Source organism: Colossoma macropomum, unplaced genomic scaffold (genome assembly GCF_904425465.1).
Source record: "Colossoma macropomum unplaced genomic scaffold, Colossoma_macropomum, whole genome shotgun sequence".
Classification (NCBI taxonomy): domain Eukaryota; kingdom Metazoa; phylum Chordata; class Actinopteri; order Characiformes; family Serrasalmidae; genus Colossoma; species Colossoma macropomum.
In genome coordinates this window covers 11,000,282-11,012,083 of record NW_023494803.1, presented here as the reverse complement: position 1 = coordinate 11,012,083, position 11,802 = coordinate 11,000,282, and the positions used below count along the sequence as shown (strand labels likewise).

Genomic DNA, 11,802 nt, shown 5'->3' with positions numbered 1-11,802 from the left:
CTAATAGTAGTTTCATGAAAGGTTATTTACCTTAATATTTGATATATTTTTCCTTTCGATTGACCTCATAGTAAATTACTGGTGCCAGTCTTTAGTTAATTTATTGTTATTTATTTACTTATTTATTTACTGTGGAGAAGGGGATGTGGCCAAGCATCACATGCAGGAAGGAGAGCTGGTCGGGCTGAACCAGCGGGCTGAACCAGCCTGTGCCTTGTTTCTGCCAGCCTACTTATAGCCATCTCTTTTCTCAGTAGGTGGCAGAGCCCAGAAAGAAGGAGAGCAGAGCAGAGCAGAGCAGAGCTAAGAAAGCAAAGCAAAGAAAAGAAAAGACTGAAAAGTCCCAGCGTGTTGTTTTATTTTGTCCATGGACTGAAAAGCTGAGTGTTTTTTGTGTTGTGTATAAATAAACGTAGCTCTCGGTCTCCATACCTGCTCCCGGTGTCCTCATTCATCCCACCCTTCAAAGTCGTTACATTTAATTATTTATTTAGTTTATTATAGTGTATTATTTCTACGATGTGCTTTAAAAACAAAAAAGTTTCTACATTTTCCAGATAATTTCCTAAAAGGAAATATCAGGATTGGCAGTACTGAAACTTCAGCAGTGATCCACCCATCACGGTCACCAAACAGCTGAGCAATAAGACACACAGCACTCTAGTTTATGCTCACTGATTACAACTTTTTATTGAGAACAGAAAGAAGAGACTTTTTTGCTTGATATGTATGAAATATAAATGAGAGAATTAAACAACAACAATTAAACAGGTTTCTCACTCACTTAAATCTAAAATCCTCAGGATGCTGAGGCCTCAGGAGTGATATTCATCTCTTACAGGGTTCAGTGAGTCTCTGTACATCACTTTTATTTCTAATGGCTTCATAGTGAACAGGCACACATCTTCCATTATCAAGATCACAGGCCACAGCCACAGGCTCGTTATTCAGTGTTTCCACTGTAATGTCTTTACACCCTTTGTCTCTGCCTCTAACTGTAGTCACAGTGAACTTAGCTCTGCTGACACACAGATTCTCTTTCCAGTAATATCCACCAGCTTCACTGCAGATACTGTCGACTTCATCTGCTGTGCTGTGGATGAAGGATTGTACAGGTTGCCGTCCACAGAGCCTTTTATTAAGTAGGTACTGTTTCCACCCATTGACATTGTTAATGTTTTGGGTTAGAAGATGACGATGTTGAAAATTGCCATATTTATTTTGGTCTGCTCTGTTTGTACAGGGCTTTTGTTGAGATCTGCTGCAGAAACAGAGGAAGAGTATGACCTGAAGAACCACAATCTTCATCCTGAAAAAGAGAGACAAGCAGTTGTTCAGTTCAGGGCTGATGATGAACTAAATAAGAGGCCAGCATGAGCCGACTCCTCTGTACACCAGCACAGACAGATCATTTACTGACCTCAAATTTTCTGCATAGTGTTCAGATATGGTTTAAATATGCATATAACAGCTGAATCACAAGATAGTTAACTTGTTATGTCAAGATAGCAACTTTGTTATTTTGAGATCACAAGATAATTAACTCGCTATTGCAAGAGAAAAACCTTGTTACCTTGAGGTCACAAGATAGTTAATTCGCTATGTTAAGATAACAATGTTGCCATTCTTGAATCACAAGATAGTTAACTCGTTATCTCCAGATAACAATTCAGCAAATTATAACTACTTCATGGTCTCTCTGGATTTCCAAAACAGAGACCACCATTTTGTCATTAAGCACAAAGTACTTTTTTTTTATTTAGAAAAAAACAAAAAATATATATATATAATAAACAATTACGCAGAAGCCTAAGTATGATATTATTTCTATCAGTATTTAATTTTTCCACTCTTTGCTTCTGTGCCACTTTAACTCCTCCAATCTTAAAACCAACCAGTTCCAGCTGTGTCCCCTCAACAAGCTGCCCCCAAAGGGGTCAATGACATTCCGCTTCCCTTAAATGTTATAATATTATTAATATTATAATATTATAACTTTTTTCTGAAGTTTAAGTAATTGCATCTAGTATATCTGCAGATTTAATAATACAATTTCTTTAGATAAAATTACTGTTACTAACGTCCCCTAGTTGCTGAGGTGCGAGTTTGAGTCAAGTGTGAGTACGTGAGGTGTGAGACCGAGTCGAGTCTCGAGTCTCTGAGGTGCGAGTTTGAGTCAAGTCTCAGTCTGAAACAGACACTAACATTCACTCAAACATCTACCCAAATTCCCCTCAGCTGCCTCGCATATTGCTCTTTCAAAAACATCTAAAATGGCATAAGAGGATGTTTCTGTATTATATTGATATGTCTAAATTAGTAATTGAAATTAATTGGATAGTGAGAAGCAGAAAATGCTGAACCTACTTCTAAGACTGAACTTTGGAGGTGTGTCTGCAGATTTCTTTGAGAAACTGAAAGTGAGTCTCCTGAAAAGAATGGAAGCTGTAATAAAGGCAAAGAGTGACACAGTAAATACTGAAACATCCAATATTAGATTTAGTTGTTGAGGCTTCTGTGAAGCTGCCTGTTAAATATACAGGACCTAGCAAAAGTTTTAGGCACTCAAGGAAATTAGAATGAAAAAGCTATTTATCGATCAGTGTTTGTTGGCTCAGAAAAACACAATTATTAGTACAAATAGTCATATGCAAAAGTTTGAACACACCAGTATGATACCTCTCTAAGAATATGAAGAAGAACCACTGAGAGGAAACAAGACTCTAAAGGAGAAACACTCTAAGAGCGTGAAGAACCACTGAGAGGAACCAAGACTCAGAGAGAAACTCCCTATGAGCATGAGGAAGAACAGCTAAGAGGGACCAAGACTCAAAAGGGGTAAAAACTGAGAGAGCAGTTATATGGAGACATTAATGAAATTATTATTAGCAGGATTAAAAACCAAGATTCTCACCTCATAGATGCAGTCGTGGACGCTCAGAGGTGAAATATTCAGGTGATGACTTTTCACAATAACGTCCATTAAAAACAAATCTTACCTGAGCAGATGATGTGCTGTAAGATCACTTTATAAGTGAGCAGCAGGCAGTTTGGTGCGCTGAAGGACAGATGAAGTTCTCCCAGAATGAAGCAGAGTAAGGAACGATACAGCAGACAGTGTCATTTATACAGTTTACAACAGAGCAGGAGGAAATCCATATCTGATAATGACACCTGATTATAACCTAGTAAAATGACTTAACGGTAACAAGTATGACAATATTATGGTAGGGAAAGTTCACCACAGTCTGATCTGAGGAGGAAAATGAATAATAATAATAATAATAATAATAATAATAATAATAATAACTTTATTTACAGAGCACTGTTCATACAAGTGGCTTCACAGACAGTGCTGTCTGTGCAAATCTTTAAAAAGGGGGGTGATATGATCTCTCTGTGTTGGTGCTGTGAGGATCCGTGTTGCTGCGTTCTGTACGAGTTGTAGAGGATGGATTGTTTTCTCCAGTAAGAAGATCATTACAGTGATCAACTCTGCTGGAACAAACGCATCAACAAGTTTCTCTGTGTTGCTCTGAGATAGAAAAGGCCGAACCTTAGTGATGTTTTTCAAATGATAAAAAGCTACTTTAGTAACTGTGTTTGCATGCGGGATTTGTACATGACCTTCACACTGCAAAAAATCGCATCATGGAAAGTGAAATCATCTTAAATCTGCCCATGTATCTGATAATCCTTTTCATGAGATTCTTGTAAGAATGTTATAAGATTATTTCTGAAGGATTGTAACTTGTTTTAAGTAATTGTATCTACTACCATTTCTGTAGATAAAATTACTGTGAGTCTGAGTCACGTCATGGGTCTCTAAGGTGAGAGTTTGAGTCAAGTTGAGTATCTGAGGTGTGAGGCCGAATCGAGTCTTCAGTCTCTGGGGTGCGAATCCAAGTTGAGTATTGAGTCTCTGGGGTGTGAGTCGGAGTTGAGTTTCAAGTCTCTGGGGTGCGAGTTCAAGTCGATTATTGAGTCTCTGGGGTGCGAGTTCAAGTCGATTATTGAGTCTCTGGGGTGCGAGTCCAAGTCAAATATTGAGTTTCTGAGGTGCAAGTCCAAGACGAGTATGGAGTCTCTGGAGTACGAGTCTGAGTCAAGTATCAAGTCTCTGAGATGCGAGTCCAAGTTGAGTATCGAGTCTCTGGGGTGCAAGTCCGGGTTGAGTATCAAGTCATAGAGGTGGGAGTCCAAGTCGAGTATCGAGTCTCTGGGATGCGAGTCTGTGTTAGTATGGAGCCTCTGGAGTGCAAGTATGGAGTCTCTTTGGTGTGAGTCCAAGTCGAGTATTACGTCTCTGAGGTGCGAATCCAAGCTGAGTATTGATTCTCTGGGGTGTGAGTCCGAATTGAGTCTTGAGTCTCTGAGGTGTGAGTGCGAGTTGAGTATGGAGTCTCTGGGGTGCGAGTCTGAGTTGAGTATGGAGTGTCTGAGGTGCAAGTCTGAGTCAAATATCGAGTCTCTGAGGTGCAAGTCTGAGTTAAGGATGGAGTCTCTTGGGTTCGAGTCCAAGTTGAGTATCGAGTCTCTGAGGTGTGAATCCAAGTCAAGTATCGATTCTCTGGGGTGTGAGTCCGAGTTGAGTATTGAGTCTCTGGGCTGTGAGTCGAATATCAAGTCTCTGGGTCCTTTCATTCCAAGTTCAAAATCCTCATTCAGTATGTAGCACTGTTGCTTTTATGCAAGTGTCCCTTGCAGGTAGTTTATGGCTGTGTTATGGTCTTATGGTCCTTTTACTTTGGTGATTTGGTTAACTGTTCTCTCAGTTACTGATTTACCAAAACTGGCATTGTTCTTCATGCGTGTGGAGATATCACACACATCAGGAAAGGCATGTTTTACATAACAGTCCAGTATATGATATTTCAGTGAAGGGGATGAGGAGCTGAGCCATTACTTTTAGAACCATGTGATTTGATTAAGTCAAGTTAATGTGGAACTAGACCTGCTACTGTTCAGCATGTGGGTAACAGGTCACTGTCCTGCACAGGAATACGAATCCACTGCCCTGTAAAAACTACTTTGTAAAGTTTTACTCAGTAAAATTATACAAACTCATCATCTTAAATGAACCACATTCACTTGAGAGTTTTGCTTGTGTAATTATTAGCAGTAAGTGGAAGTAATCAGTTAGTACATTTACAGTAATAATGAACAACTAGCAGCAACCACTAATAGTGTAGTAATACTAACTCAAGCTTATTTAATTACGTTAATTGAAATGCTTTACAACAAATACTTAGCCAATAACAGGGCTATGCATGTATTAGTGTCAGTGGAAATATTTCTAAATGGCTTATTTCATTCTGTGTTAAACAGATGGCTCAAATATAAGAAGGTTTCTAAAGATTTCATGCATCTGTGTCAGCCCACAGGAACTGCTTAAAGACCTGCAGTCTAAACAGGAACATGAAAACGCCATCAGGGTTAAAACAAAACATGCAAAATGCATCTCATCTTTAGCATAAAGATTACGTTATACATTATTTCTGTACCTGAACATCGTGGTCAGCCAATTTAGACAGAAGGTTTGACAGCCTGCCACGTGCAAGTTCTGTTGCTTATTTTTATTTAAAAAAAAAACAAAAACAAACAAAAAACAATTCAATTTAACTGATAAGTACTGTGCAAAACTCTTGTGTATAAGGTACCTAAGCACATTGTTTAGAACCATTTATCTTGGCAATAAGTGCGTTTTGTGAGTTCAGACCATGCCTTCATCATGTGGTGGAAGTATGAGGGACTGTTTGAGGGAGGGCGGAGAATTCTGAGAACTTGGGCTGGAGTTCTGGGCAGCTTCTGTCTGTAGCTAGAAGGCCAGATCCCCCCTCATAGCTGTAGTAGGACTGAGGCAGGACTGAAGAGCAGGAAGGAGATGGGATGGTGTTGGGGATTTCGAACGCTTCGTCACAGGAACAGAAGGTGAGCCATGCTCCTCCCCCCAAACCTCAGTTATGACCTAACTAAATTTATTTGTTTTTTGACCTTGTTTTTTTTTAGCTCTTTCCCTTTTTGGCTTTGTCTACTGTTTCTTCTTCTTCTTCTTATTATTATTATTATTATGATTATTATTATTATTATTATCATTATTATTATGATTATTATTATTATTGTTATTATTATTATTGTGTTTTACTTCTCAGTTCTGACCTCTGCCTCGCCCTCGACTACCTGTTTAATGTCTCTAAAATCTGTTACTCTCCTCACTCTGGTTTTAGTTTTTGGCCTGTTTTACTACTTTTATTACTGTTTGGTTTGTTCTTGTTGTATTAAAGCCTTTTGTTTTCAATTTTTGCTTTTACCACAAACATCTGGTCTATTCTGTCACATTACATATTGTGCCTCAAATATAAGGACACTTACACTATATTGCCAAAAGTATTTGCTTGTCTGCCTTCACACACATATGAGCTTGAGTGACATCCCATTCTTAATCCACAGGGTTTAATGTGATGTCGGCCCACCCTTTGCAGCTATAACAGCTTCAACTCTTCCGGGAAGGCTTTCCACAAGGTTTAGGAGTGTGTTTATGGGAGTTTTTGACCGTTCTTCCAGAAGCGCATTTCTGAGGTCAGACACTGATGTCAGACGAGAAGTCCTGGCTCGCAGTCTCCCCTCTAATTTGTCGCAAAGGTGTTCTATCAGGTTGAGGTCAGGACTCTGTGCAGGCCGGTCAACTGTTCCTACAAATTTGGGAGCATGAAATTGTCCAAAATCTCTGCTGAAGTATAAAGAGTTCCTTTCGCTGGAACTAAGGCTCCGAGCCCAACTCCTGAAAAGCAACCCCACACCATGACCCCCCCTCCACCAAACTTTACACTGGGCACAATGCAGTCAGACAAGTACTGTTCTCATGGCAACCGCCAAACCCAGACTCGTCCATCCGATTGCCAGACGGAGAAGCGTGATTTGTCACTCCAAAGAACACGTCTCCACTGCTCTAGAGTCCAGTGGCGGCGCTTTACACCACTGCATTCGACACTTTGCATTGCGCTTGGTGATGTAAGGCTTGGATGCAGCTGCTCGGTCATGGAAACCCATTCCATGAAGCTCTCTACGCTGTTCTTGAGCTAATCTGAAGACCACATGAAGTTTGGAGGTCCGTAGCGATTGACTCTGCAGAAAGTTGGCGACCTCTGCACACTATTTGCCTCAGCATCCGCTGACCCCGCTCTGTCATTTTACATGGCCAAACACTTCGTGGCTGAGTTGCTGTCGTTCCCAATCGCTTCCACTTTGTTATAATACCACTGACAGTTGACTGTGAAATATTTAGTAGCGAGGAAATTTCACAACTGGACTTGTTGCACAGGTGGCATCCGATCACGGTACCACGCTGTAATTCACTGAGCTCCTGAGAGCGACCCATTCTTTCACTAATGTTTGTAGAAGCAGTCTGCAGGCCTAGGCGCTTGGTTTTATACACCTGTGGCCATGGAAGTGATTGGAACACCTGAATTCAATGATTTGGATGGGTGAATACTCTTGGCAATATAGTGTATGATGCATTTTCCCCTCCTAATTTCAAACCACTATGCTAATACAGCTAGCTAAACAATGGCTGACAGGGGTGGGGTGGTTTGTAACACGTCTTTAAAAAATGTTACAACCATCCTAGAATGCTTAGTCAGAAAGTCTGACAGGGGAAAGACTGACAGAGGTGTGCATGCCGATGTTTTACAAAAGCAAATGATGAGGTCACAGAGAAGGACAGGTCAATCAGATCAGCTGTAAAGGCACATGGCATCTGCCATGTGACACTGAGCAGATACTGCAAATCACTGCAGAAGCCAAAAGACCTGGGGTCCAGTGATCTTCCCAGTGTAGGTTACCAGAACAGCAACAAACTTTTCTCTGAGATGCAGGAGGAAGTGTTGGCTGAAAGTTTGACTCTTGGCAGCAGACCTGTATTATGTAGTATTATAGATAAGCATATGACATGTTAGCCACTGGAGAGTGGAGTAAAATTGAATACTAGCACAGGTGTCAGACAAATTAAAAAACTTTTTGTATCTATGCACTCAGGTTTTCTGCTCCACTTTCTTTTAGATCAGAAAAAGCAAAATCATTTGCATATCAAGTGGCAGTAATATATAACATGAAACAACTACAAACATGGGATGAAAAGCATTGTTCTGGGTTGTTCTATTATTTCAGTAAACCTCTTTCTGAAGCTTCTTTTGTCTAATTGTCACAACTTACCCCAGCATGTGTTACAACCTGCCCGATATGGGGTAGGTTGTAACAAAAGAACATCATGTATTTGACATCAGCTCATGAGGTCTGTGATATTGAATTGAAGCCATTTGTAGTGAACAAATATGAGTACTTTGTATAAAAGTTTGAGAACTCTAGGTGTAGCTGAGTTACAGGTGCTGAAACAAAAAGTCTTACAACCAGACTTGGTCTCCCCTACTTTAAAAGTCTGTTCATGTACGTTTTTATTTCTGATCTAAATTTGAAACTTACATTTTTTAAGTTTATCTTATCATTAATTTAAGTTTTCTTTTGCACCAGAAAACACTGAATTTGTATACTTTTACTAAACATATATTTTATCATGAAGCAATTGTTGCTGTATTATTACAGCCATAAAGGATAAAATGACAATTAACAAAGTTATAACTACTACTACCACTACTTATTATTATTATTATTATTATTAATAATAATAATAATAATAATAATAATAATAATAATAATATTTTTGTTTTCTTAATGTTTAATTACTTATTTCTTTACTGAATTATTAGAGTACAATTGCTTAAACAGTTATTAACATTATTTAAAAAAAATAAATGACTGTATAAAAATAATTTATGGCTATTTACCACAATATCTTATGGTAAATTACTGTAAAAACAAAGACTTTTTTCTGATGCCAGTCTCCAGTTTATTTATTTTTTATTCATTTAGTTATTTATTATTATTATATATTACAATAAATGATAAAATATTATTCCATTAATATGCTATTTTATAATACAACCACAATTCCAAAAAAGATTGGGATGCTGTATAAAATGTGAATAAATGTAAATAAAAACAGAATGCATGATTTACAAATCTTATAGACCCATATTTTATTCACAACATAGAACATAGAACACATATCAGATGTTGAAAGTGAGAAATGATCATTTCATGAAAAATATTAACTTTTAGAACTTGATGGCAGCAATGTCTTTGGAACTTTTTTGGAATTGGAGTCGTATATCATATTATTTGTACAGCTTTAAAAACAGAAAGGACTTGGGATCCACCCACCACTGTCACCAAACAGTCGAGCAATAAGACACACAGCACTCCAGTTTATGCTCTGATTACAACTTTTTATTAAGAACAGAAAGAAGAGACATTTTTTTGCTTGACATGTATGAAATATAAATCAGAGAAGAGAACAATTAAACAGTTTTCTCACTCACTTTAATCTGAAAGCCTCAGGATGCTGAGGCCTCGGGAGTGATATTCATTTCTTACAGGGTTTATTGAGTCCCTGCACATCTTTTTCCTTTTTAATGGCTGCATAGTGAACAGGCACACATTTTTCATTAACAAGATCACAGGCCACAGCCACAGGCTGATTATTCAGTGTTCTCACTGAAAACTTCTTTTCACATTTTTTGTCTCCTTTTACACCGGTTACCTCAGTTACCGTGAACTTAGCTTTGCCAACACACAGGTTCCCTTTCCAGTAATATCCACCAGCTTCGCTGCAGATTTTGTCAACTTCATCTGCTGTGCTGTGGATGAAGGATTGTTTCACGGTCCTTCCACAGAGGCCATTGTCAATTAGGTGTTTTTTCCACCCAGCGTCATTGTTAATGTTTGAATTTGGAGCTAGGTGACGAATTTTGAAATTGTCATATTTATTTTGCTCTGCTACACCCTTACAGGGCCTGTCAGCGTATTGTTGAGATCTGCTGCAGCAACAGAGGACGAGTATAGCCTGAAGAACCACAAGCTTCATCCTGAAAAAGAGAGACCAGCAGATGTTCAGTTCAGGGCTGATGATGAACTAAATAAGAGGCCAGTGTGAGCCGACTCCTCTGTACACCAGCACAGACAGATCATTTACTGACCTCAAATATTCTGCATAGCGTTTAGATATGATTGAAATCAGAGGTGGAAAGTAATGAATTATATTCACTCTCATTACTGTACTTGAGAATATTTGTTCCTGTAATGGCACTTTTTGGAGTGCAAATAATTAAGGTACTTTTTCTCGTTGCCACGTCTGGACCTTAACTTACTTAAAATGAAATAAATGTCTGATTCTGTATGAAGTAATTCATATAATTACAAGAGGAATATATGACAATAAAGAGTTAGTTTTAGTTTAGTTCATACCTGCAAACAAAGGACTACTTTGTGGAAATTTAAAATAATATTTCTGAGAGAGTGCCAGTGACCTGTGGTGTCCCCCAGTGTTCAAATCTTGGGTCACTCTTATTCAATTTATACATGCCGCCTCTTGGCCAAATCCTACAAGACTATGGGATATCTTACCACAGCTATGCAGATGATACTCAGATCTACTTGGCCCTCTCCCCAAACAACTATGGTCCTCTTGACTCACTTTGTAAGTGCCTTGAGCTCATCACTAACTGGGTGGAACAAAACTTTCTGCAGTTGAATCTTTCTGCTGTTGCACAGACTAGCTGCCTCCCTGGATTCAAGAGCCCTAAAATCTAAAAAGCTAGTACGTAACCTTGGTGTACTAATGAACTCTGATCTTAGTTTTAGCAGTCATGTCAAAGCAGTTAGTAAATCGGCTATTTATCACCTTAAGAATATCAATAAGATCAGAGACGTTCTGACTAAAGCAGACCTGGAGAAACTCATCCACGTTTTTATTTCTAGCAGGATTGATTACTGTAATGGTCTCCTAACTGGACTCCCAAAAAACACAATCAAACAGCTTCAGCTGATTCATAATGCAGCTGTCACAGTCTCACTAGGAGTAAAATAAGGGAACACATCATCCCCATTCTTAAATCCTTACACTGGCTACCAGTCACTTCCAGAATACTTTAAGGAGCTGTTGCTGCTCTTGAAATGTCTTAATGGTGCAGGAGCAGCGTATTTATCTGATCCGCTGCAGCGATGTGAGCCAAGCAGAACTCTCAGATCATTAGGAACTGGTCAGTTAGTCCTGCCAAAGGTGAAGACTAAACATGGAGAAGTAGCGTTTGGCTACTATGCTGCCCTTAAATGGACCCCGTTGGCAGCTTTCACCTCAGTTGGCATATCTAGGCCCTTTTTCCTCTATAACGGCTTTTTTTTAAATCCTAATATAACTTTTATTCTTAATTTGATTTTTAACTATCCTAATTTTATTTCTAATGTCCGGACCAAAAGCTATTTTCTTCCTTGCCCAAAGCCCCGGCATATGATGGTTTTTAAAATCTAAACTATTCTGTGCTGTGGTTTTGTTCTAATTATTGTCTTAATCACTTACAAAAAATAAACAAAAATAAAATAAACAAAAATAAAAAGGGTATTCAATCAAAAATAAAAGAAAGTAGAATAAAAGACTTCAGCCGCTGAGTTCTTGTGGAAGGGAGAAAAATGCTTCTTCTTTATTTCAGCATCTGGTGGCACAGGGTCTCGAGAGACCCAACTGCGCAAATACAGTGTTCCAAACAACAGTTTATGTACCATTTATCTGGGGTAGTTTGATATCCCCCCACCTTACTTCTCAAATTTTGATATTAGCTCATTCTCTAATAGGTGCATCTCTTCGTCCATCAGTTTGGCCATCACATGATGAGCTCACTCCTAAAAACTGGC

The 11,802-nt window shown here is 38.7% G+C and overlaps 1 long non-coding RNA gene across 1 annotated transcript; it reads right to left on the bottom strand.

Annotated features, from left to right (window-relative positions):
- Nucleotides 1-664: 664 nt before the first annotated feature.
- LOC118823875 lies at nt 665-3,100 on the bottom strand. The gene is made up of 2 exons (XR_005008557.1): nt 3,000-3,100; nt 665-1,309 (listed from the first exon to the last, which is right to left on the bottom strand). It is a non-coding gene; the product is annotated as an uncharacterized LOC118823875 (long non-coding RNA).
- Nucleotides 3,101-11,802: the final 8,702 nt, after the last annotated feature.